The sequence below is a fragment of the Marmota flaviventris genome, chromosome 12 (assembly GCF_047511675.1).
Source record: "Marmota flaviventris isolate mMarFla1 chromosome 12, mMarFla1.hap1, whole genome shotgun sequence".
NCBI lineage: Eukaryota > Metazoa > Chordata > Mammalia > Rodentia > Sciuridae > Marmota > Marmota flaviventris.
This window is the reverse complement of record NC_092509.1, coordinates 56,841,621-56,851,255: the sequence shown is the minus strand read 5'-3', so window position 1 is coordinate 56,851,255 and position 9,635 is coordinate 56,841,621. Positions and strand designations below refer to the sequence as shown.

The 9,635-nt window shown below is 45.9% G+C and overlaps 1 protein-coding gene across 6 annotated transcripts in view; it reads left to right on the top strand.

The window, feature by feature from the left end:
* The first annotated feature begins 861 nt into the window (after positions 1–861).
* The window catches only part of Psen2 (presenilin 2), a 29,722-nt gene continuing 20,948 nt past the window's right edge, over positions 862–9,635 (top strand). For 4 of the 6 annotated variants that reach the window (XM_071600013.1, XM_027954737.2, XM_027954735.2 and 1 more), the window contains exons 1-2: positions 862–950; positions 1,533–1,674. The gene's annotated coding sequence lies outside the window, so the exon portion shown is untranslated. Of the gene's footprint in view, positions 951–1,532; positions 1,675–6,397; positions 6,558–9,635 lie in introns of those variants that run through there. The other 2 variants (XM_071600011.1, XM_071600010.1) reach the window with 2 other exon arrangements.

The window sequence follows — 9,635 nt, the reverse complement described above, 5'->3', positions numbered from 1 at the left end:
AGAGTAAGAAGCCAGACGCAAAGGGATAGTCTATATTTCCATTTATATGAAATACCCTAAATAGTTAAATCAATAGAGACAGAAGGAGATTGGTAGTTAAGTGATCTGGGGGAGGAGGGGGTCTGGAAAAAACTTCTCAATGAAAATGTTTTGGAACTAGATAAAGCCAGTGGTTGTAGGACATTGCACACGTACTAAACACTACCAAATTGTACACTTTAAAATGGCTAATTTTGTTATGTGAACTTCACCATACATACTTTTAAGTAAAATAAAAGTAAAGCCACTGTTCAATGGAAAAAGGACAGTCTCTTGTACAAATGGTCCTGGGACACCTGAGACAATGCTAAATTATTGACAATCTCATCTTCACCCCACGGACTCTAAATCCTGGAATCATGTCCTCCTAGGCCTGTTTCAGGTCTGGTAGCAATTTTGTCTCTGTTCAATTAAATCCAGAGTTCCTGGTGGCTCTGAAGTAAGTGCTCTAGGGAACAGATCAGGAAAATTTTCATGATGTACCTCAAATCAGGCCCCTGATGCTCTCTTCAAGTGAGTAAAATCGGAAGGTTTAGGATGCATAGAAATCTAATACTACAAGAAGAGCATGCACGAAGTCAATGCCCTCCTGCCTCGTGGTACTGACAGGCCCCTACCAAAAGCAAGGCCATTGCTCAGTTCTAGTGTCAGGTTGATGCTGTCGTCCGCGCAGCGGACAGCGCTGACGGACCCTTCGGTTTAAGGGAATCCGGAAGCGACCCAACAGGATGAGAGAAATTGGCGTCGCCCACGGGGCGGGGACGTGGGCGGGGCCGCGAGCGGGGGGGGGACGTGGGCGGGGCCGCGAGTGGGGCGGGCCCTGGGCTATGGGCGGGGCCTGCGCCAGTGCCGGGGCCAGCCGGGCCCTCCGCCAGCGGCGTAAACTCTTCTAGGGCGCAGCGGCGGAGCAGGTGAGAGAGCGGGCGGGGCTGGGGGCGCGCGGCCCAAGGCTCGAGCCCGCGGCGCTGGGGGCCGGGGGTGGACCTGGGACTTGAAGGCCCGGCCCTGTCCTCCACGTGCGCCAGTCACGGCGGTCGCGGCCCCTTCCCTTGCTCCAGGGCCGAGGCCCCTGAATGCACCGAGCTCGCGGCCCCTGCGGCCAGCGCGGGGGCGAAAGGGAGGGCGCCAGGGAAGCGGCGGTGAGGGGCCAACCCGGAACTGGGGCGTGGAAAGAGCGCGGCGACGACCGAGGCCTCTGGCTTCGTCCGGGCGCTCTCTGAGCCCGCTACCCGCACCCTCCGGCCGTCAGAACCCCCGCTGGGGGTGGGCGCGGTGCAATTTGTTAAAGGGCCACAGTGCTTAAAGGGGCAGCGCACGTGGGTCTCGGTCAGGCATTTTCTTCTTCCCTCGTGCCTGGGACCTCGCTTGCGCCTAGTCCATTCGGTCACTGCTTTGCGGAGAGGAGTAGAGGGGGTCTTCCCCAGTGGATGAGGAGCAGGGCGCAGGGCTTGAAGATGGCCTTGGTTACTAGCGGTGTTTGGCTGTTTTATCAGGCATTTATAGCGGTGGGGAGACGCCCAGAAGCAAGCCTTTGAGCTGGAGGAATCCGAAAACAGAAGCTTATCCCCACTCCGAATTTTACCGATGAAGAAGCTGAGTCCACAGAGCTAAGTGACTTTGCCCAAGGTCGCCCAGGTAGGATATAGCACAGCCAAGTTTAGAACTTGGTGTCTTGGCCTGTACTTCTGCTCCCCAAACCTCAGCTTTTTGCTAGCTAGATGAAAGGTTCAGCTATGGCTTAAGAATTCCCTCTTAAAGATATGGACTGTTAGTGAAGTAATGCATTACTTTTTACAGATGGAGGAACTGAAAGTATTCCATACAGAACAATTGCAAGTCAATTTTAACTCAAAATAGACAGCCTGGGAAGCCAAGACTGTCCCCAGAATAATTTTGATCAGAACAGACTCCACCTTTCTAATACGGATGCCCCTGATGACCACATAGTCCATTCTGTAGACACCTGAGCCCTCAAAGCTTCAGCCAAAACTTTCATAAAAGACTCTGGATAAGCTGCTGCAGGTGTGTGAGCCTCAGGTTCCCCTTTCTGTGCAGGTGGCCATGTGGGAACCTGAGAAACTAAATCAGCTGATTTGTTTTCTGAGCCTAGGTGGTGAAAGGTCCTCCTTTCTTCATTTCAACTGAGAGCTGGCCATCCAAATTGATGTATTTGATCTCCAAGACAGGGGTTAGGGTTGTGTATCTGTGAAGACTGTTGTTGCAGGGTGCAATGGATGCTGTTTCAGATATGCTGTTTCAGATTTGGAGAAAAACTGTAACCTTTGGTGCCGGTATATAAGGTCTACAGTACAACATGTTAGCATGTGGGAAATGAATGCCTGGTTCCTGAGGTTGCTGTTGACTGTGCCTGATGGCAGGAGCAGAGGATCATGCCTGTTACTCCTTTCCTCATCCGCTCTCCTGTTGCTGTCAGCTCCACTGCGCATGATTTGCCACATGAGAGACTTACCTTCCTTGGCTTCTCTTTGTTATTGGTGTTAAGGATGACAACATATCTTGTTTTAAGAGTTGGTCATATACGATTAAAAAACCACTTTGTGCTATAGTTATTGGTTATCTTAAGAACTTCAGTAACACTTAAGTAGTTGTTATTATTGCTCTTTTACAGAAGGGGAAGCTGAGGTTTGGAGAGTTAAGCAGCTCGAGACTTGAGTGCCTATGAGCACCAGGATTTGAACATAATTGCCCATCTTGTCTTTATCTTTTTTGCACAGACATCTTCCCACATTCAAGACCCACTCTGTCTCTGTGCTACTGCCCAGGAGGTCTCTATGGGATCTCCATTACCCATTTACTGAGAAGCCAGTAAAAATAAATAAATTAAAATTTTTTTTTTTTTTTTTAAGAAACCAAGGCTATGTGTGTAAGTCATGTGTGTGTGTTTAACTGTTGCTTTAAGTTTGAGAGACTTTTGTTGGGGACTGACAAGGCAACAAATGTTTCTGCAAGTGTTTCCACCTGTTTCCACGCTGTAGCTCCTGGGGGAGGGGTATTGGGGCCCAGAGGTGGGCTGGCCCAGGAGGCCCTCTCCTCCCCAGTCTGGATCCTGTATACCTTGTATAATGTTGTACTCCAGGCTTGAAGATGGTATCACCACCATGCAAGGGTTTGGGGAAAAGGATAATTTCATGTCAATCCTCAGGAAAGAGTAAACATCAGCAAGAAAGATCATTTTTTGTATCCCCTTTATTGACTGGGAGAATGATTACTCATCTTTGCTAGAATTCTAGAGCAGGGGAAAAAAAAAAACGTAAAGGGTACTCACCTTTCTGTTGAACCATAGCTAGAAACTTCCTGACTTTTTAAAAAAAAATAAAAATAATACATTTTCATTCTAAAAAAAAAAAAATTCAGTAAGTTTTTGTTTTGTCATCTCCTAGCCATCAGCCCAGAGATAACTACTCTCAGCATGCATTTCCTTCCAGTGCTCTACTCCAGGTGCATATGTATATATTTGTCTTATTAAAACAGTAGAGATAGAAAGTGTAAAATGAAGTTTTGTATCCTGTTTTTTTTTTTTTCTTCTTGGTACTGGGATTGAACTCAGGGGTACTACTCTACCTCTGAGTACAACTCTGGCCTTTTTTACTTATTATCTTGGGATGATGTCTTGCTAAATTGCCCAGGCTGTTGAACTTATGGTTCTCCTGCCTCAGCCTCCCACATTACTGGGATTATAGGCGTATACCACCTTGCTTGGCTCCTGTTTTTTTCTATTAATGTTATAATGTCTTAATAATTTTCCCTTCTTTATGTATGCTAATGCTGTCGTTTGGAGCTATATGTTCCCCATGTCTTAACACTTGTTCTGAGAGTGGCACTTTTGGGAGGAGATAGAAACTTTAGTAAGAGGTGGGGCTAGTGGGAGGTCTACAAGTCATTGAGAGTGTGCCCTTGAAAGGAATTGTAGGACCCAGCTCCTTCTTGGGTCTTTTTACTTTGCTGCCAGTAGGTGAATGGTTTTGCTCTACCACCTGCTCCTGCCATGCTGTATTATATTTCTTTTTATAAGCTGATTATCTCAGATATTTGTTATAGTAACAGGAAACTGCCTTAACACTACTTGGAAAACCAGACTTGATGTGTGTGAAGAATATTTGAATATGTCCTTATTATTCTTACCAGTCTTACTAAAGGACACTTTCCCTTTCTGGGTCTTTTGAATTGGCCCAGAGAAGCAGTGCCATTTCTCCTCTATGGCCTCACCTGGCCACACAGACTGCAGCTGAGGGAGAACAGACAGGGTCTGGGGGCTAGAGTTGGGTGTAGGGAACAGGAGGGACTTTACTGAGAGCTTTAAGGTGGCATGATCTAAGAGTGAAGGATTAGGGGACACATCTCTGCCCATAGCGAAGACACAGGCCTTGTAAATATGAATATGCTCCCAGAGAGACCATATGGTGTGCAGTATGGCTACCTGACCAGCCCCCCTTCCCCCAGTCATTATGTGCGTGAGCTTCACAGGGCTGAGTGGGCAGATGAGGGCTCCTCCATGGGCAATTTGGAGACCTGCTTTTAACTGTGGCTTTTGTCTGGGTTTGAGGCACAGCACTGCAAAAAAGGGGGGAAAAAAAACTGTGACTTTTGGTTATGGACATAGAACTTTAATTTGATTTCTTCTGCCCCTCTGGACTTCAGTTTCCTTAACCCTAAAATAGGGTGCTGACTATGTGGCCTTTAAAGTCCTTGCCCACTTTAACATCATCTATTGAAGTGTCCTTTCCTTAGACAGTGTTCACATTGCCAGAGTGCAGGGGCCTTGGACTGGATGGAAATAGGATCTCTCCCTAGGGCCTGGCCTTTGTAGCTAGTTCATGTATCTGGTGGCTTAGCATATTCCTGACTTTCCAAGAGGGACATAAATAGGCTTCCATAATCCTCCCTCATTGTCCCCTTTGTTTCATCTTCACTATAACTTCAATTTATTGAATACCCACTGTGCTCCAGACACTTTACACATTAGTCTTCACAATCATCTTGCAAAGTATCCCTATTCTGCTTTTCACAGAAAACACCTGTCAAATTAAATCATCCTAGGCCACACAGCCAGTGAGTATATGGTTGAAATCACATAAGTACAAGTAGGTAACTCTGTCAGTCTCCAAAGAGACTGTGTTTGACCACTGGCTTGCTGCTTCTCACTAAAACAAAACAAACAAAAAATACCTTTCTGGGTCTAGTTGAGGCTGGTGTGCAAGGGGCTCCCTCTGCCACTTTCCTTCAAATTGCCCTTTTCCCAGGCAGGAAATGAAAATTTCCCCAGGCATTTCTGAGAAAGAAAAGAGCCAGTGGAGGTTAATCTAGAGCCTGGGCCAGGGTTCAGGAGGCCCTTGCAAGGGTACCTGGAAGGGTGGGGCAGTACTTTGGGTCCTCCCTGGGACTCAGGCCCCAGCTCTGGCTGAGGTCACCTCCCACTATTGGGGGGAACCATCCAGTTAAGTTGTGTGTGTCATGAACTGGGACAGACAGATAAATATTCAGCTGGGGCCAAATTCATAGTTAGGTGCTCAGGGTGATGAGAGAGGTGGGCAGGATTTCTCAGCATGTCATCTGACCTTAGGAAACCCTTCTGTAGTCTAGAGGAAGATCATGGGGGCTTTCTAGGAGTCATGGGAGTGCTGTGAAGTAGCCATGTGACCACAGAACGTGACCTGCTGGAAACCAGCGCTGCTCTCTTTGACCGCCAGAGGGTATTATTCATTTGACCCTGCAGGGGGTGGGGGGACCAGGTGTCCAGGCTCCAAACCTTTCTCTGTAGCCCCAATATTTGTGGCAAGAGCAATAACTTTCAGTTTACTATTATTTTTCATTAGACATTGGGGTTTGCTATCCCATTTAAAAAACCTGTTTCCTACCTGAGTCCATAGGCTTTGAATGTTAAAGTTAAACCTTTGCTTTTCTCTGGAATGAAAAAGAGGAAATTGGGTCACTGGGTTTCCATAATAATTGCAGGAACTGCTGACACCAGCCAGCTGGGAAACTTCTCTGGGTCAGACTCCCTGGGTTTGGCTCATCAGTATTTTGATCCCATTCAGCTGTTCAATGGAAATGAGCAGTGGCTTCTTTGGATGTTGTTGCTTCCTAATTCATGGCTGCCTTCAACCACAGGCTTTTTTCTATCCCCATCAGCCACTGTGCATTTTCCCCAGGTACCCTGAGGGAACAGGGAGCAGGGGGTTGGAGACTGGAAAGCTGAGAGAGCTGGTTGCTCTCGCTGATAGGATTTGACATCAGCACTGGAGAATTGCCCAGCCCCACCCCCACCTGGCTGTGAGTCAGGCTCCAGCGGGAATTCTGTGCGTCACTCTGATGTGGACACACATCCAGCAAGAGGTTGTTTATCTGTACACTGTTGGGTGGTGATTTTTACCTCCAAGGATTTCAGCGCCATCAGGCTTCAGTGCGGCCTTAGAAGCCTTGCAAAACAGACTCTTAGCAATTCAAAAGAGAAGCAAAAGGAAAATATCTCAGCTGCTCTGTTTTTCTTCAGGAATCAGGTAATCAGGGGTGCTGGAGAGAAAATGTCATCCAGTCCAAGGAAGGGATTCAGAAAGGGGCAGGAGTGGAAGAAACCCTGTCTAAGTGTTGATGCTTGCTTGGTGTTTTCCTTTAGAAAATTAATAGCTTTTAAAAACTGCAGATGCCATCCATCTTTATTTTTAAAACTTTGAGAAATGCAGGAAAATATAAAATTAAAATTACCCACAATCCCACCAATCCAAAGATCACCACCTTTAACATTTTGTAATATCTTGCCATTCTTTCATAGATACACATTTTAAAAGAAAATTCAGATTATTATGTGCAGTTTTGTAAATTATTATTTTATATTTTGTTAAATTTAACACTGCTTTTTAAAATGTTGTTCGAAGTAAGATTTTTAGTGGTTCTGTAATAGTCCCCATAAGACGGATATGCTACTCTCCCCCTTACATATGGAGGATACATCTCAAGACCTCCAAAAGATGCCTGGAACCTCAGTACCAAATCTTCCATATATTACGCTTTTTATCTATACATACACATCTAGGATAAAGTTTAACTTATAAATTAGGCATAGACATTAACTAATAATAATATAAAACAATCATAACAATATATTATAATAAAATTTATTTAAAACAAAGGAATTTTCCATGTAATGTTTTTGGACCACAGTTGATTATGGGTAACTGAAACCACAGAAAGTCAAGTTGCAGATAGGAAGGCCAACTGTGTCTCAGTACAGGGTCAGATGTCTCATTCACTTAAGTAACTGCAACACCCAGTTTTTTGCATGAATCTTGCTGTTTTCTGAGAAGTAGCATTTCAGAATCTCAAGATATGAATATCATTATAGCTTTTGATTTTTCAGTTCAAAATGTCCCAGAGGTGTTTGACACCCAGTTTTTCCACAGCAGGCACTATTTGGGGCCTTTTTTGGATGTGAGCACTATGCTAGTCTGAGCACCTTCCATTCCTTTGCCTCCCCAGTTGTTTTCTGATCAGGCCCTCCATGTTTAGGGGAAAGGGCTGTTCATTCTTTTACTCCCTCATCCAGCAGTGGAGTAGTGCTTTGCAGTGGGGACATGGAGGTTGTAGGTGAGGAGGTGTACTTGCCTTACTGAGCCAAGGCCCAGCCTGGTGATTAAACAGCCAGAACATCCCAGAGACTGTCTAATGGGCATAGTTGCTCAGGAACCATTCTGGAATGCAGAATCTCAGGCATTAGGATGGAGCTCCAAGATCTGCATTGGGGGGGGGGGGAGGGAAGGGGCAGGGACTTGAGATTGAACCCAGGGGTACTTAGCCACTGAGCCATATTCTCAGCCCTTTTTTAATTTTTTAAAATTTCGAGACACAGGATTGCTAAGTTGCTTAGGGTCATCCTAAGTTGCTGAGGCTGGGCTTTGAATTTGTGATCCTCCTGCTCAGCCTCCCAAGCTACTGGAATTACAAGTGTACACCACTGTGCCCAGCTGGAATCTGCATTTTTAATACACAACCTAGCAATAGTGTTGAAGAACCAGGAAACAGAATACCTGGGTCCAAGGCTACCTTGAATTAGTCACTTTTTATTTTCTTGTAGGGCTGGGAATGGAACCCAGGGCCTTGCACATGCCACACAAGCACTCTACTGCTGAGCTGTATCTCCAGACCAAATTGGTTGTGTGGCCCAGTGGTAGAGCACTTGCCTAGTTTGCCCAAGGCCCTAGGTTCAACTCTTAGTACTGCAAGAAGAAGAACAGTCACTTTTTAAACCTCTTTCCTCTTCTGTAAAATGGGAGATAATAGTAGCACCTAACTCCTGGGGTTCTTGCATTTAGTGCTTACTAAGATGCCACCACTGGCCCCTTAGTGGCCATGACCATCTTTGAGAAATAGTGATCTTAAAGGGCAGCCTTTCTTACATGCTTTGTTGGTCCCTCAAGTGGTAGGAGCTCAAGAGAGGTGCCTCCTACCTGTCACCCTCACCCCGAGCAGGCTAGGAGGGTTGTGATCACATTGTGCCCATGCTTTACCAATAAAAACCAGCTTTTCCCCCAATCACTTCTAAACACCAGACCTCTCCTGCCCTGCCTGCCTGGAGCTTGGGCCCTCTACTTTCTTTGGCATAGCATCAGGGGAGTTTTAAAAAATAATAAATGAAGGAAGGAATCTGCTTCAACAGAGTTGTTTCTGGTGAGGAGGCCATATGTATGAATTTCTTTGTGGACTCAAAAGCATATTTTTTGGTTTTCAAATGTTTCTTCCTAAAGAGCTGTTAGGTCCTGATGAGAGCAGACCTATATGCTGGTCAGCAAGTATGGATGGTGAGGACAGTGTTCTTCTCTGTTCAGTGCAGTGTCACATGGAATGAGCATAGCCTTTCTTTAAGCTTACCCTCCCCAATGTGTCCTCAGATATCAGGGAAACTTGGGCAAAGTGTTTTCCAGGGAATATCTTAGCTCTTGGCAGCTGAATGGAGAAATGGAAATTGGAAGGACTTAGTCCTGTTTGGTCCTAGGTGCCCTACCTTTTTGAGCCCACTCTTCTGTTAGCTCCCTTTGTCCTTCATAGAAGCACCTTTCCATTTCTCTTGAGCATTACCTCCAAGTCTTAGAACAGGCAGCCTCTGAACATTGTTACACTTGTCTGGTCCTCAGGGGCTGACTCTATGGTGTTTGAGATACAAGGACTTCCAGATCTGCTCCTCCATTCACTATGAAGATGAATCACAGGCACCCTAGAGGCATGGGAAGAACACTAGGAGGGAGATTGTAATTTATTAATTCACACCCCAAACAAAACAGCATGCTAACAACGGATGAAAAGAGCCACTAGCATCATCTCCCATCTAAGGCATCAATTTTGAATGTTATAATTTAGCTAGAGAAAATGCAACCAGCTGTTTGTTTTAGGTGCCCCCCCCCCACACACACTTTTAATATTGTTGCAGTGCTGGGACGGAACCCAGGGCCTTGTACATGTCAGGCAAGTGCTCTACCAGTGAGCTGCGGCTCTAGCACTAGGTGCTCTCTCTGAGTAAGAGAATTCACCAATCCTGGAGGGGGGATGTAAGGGGAACTCCTGAGTCTAAGCAGGTGTTCATTTAG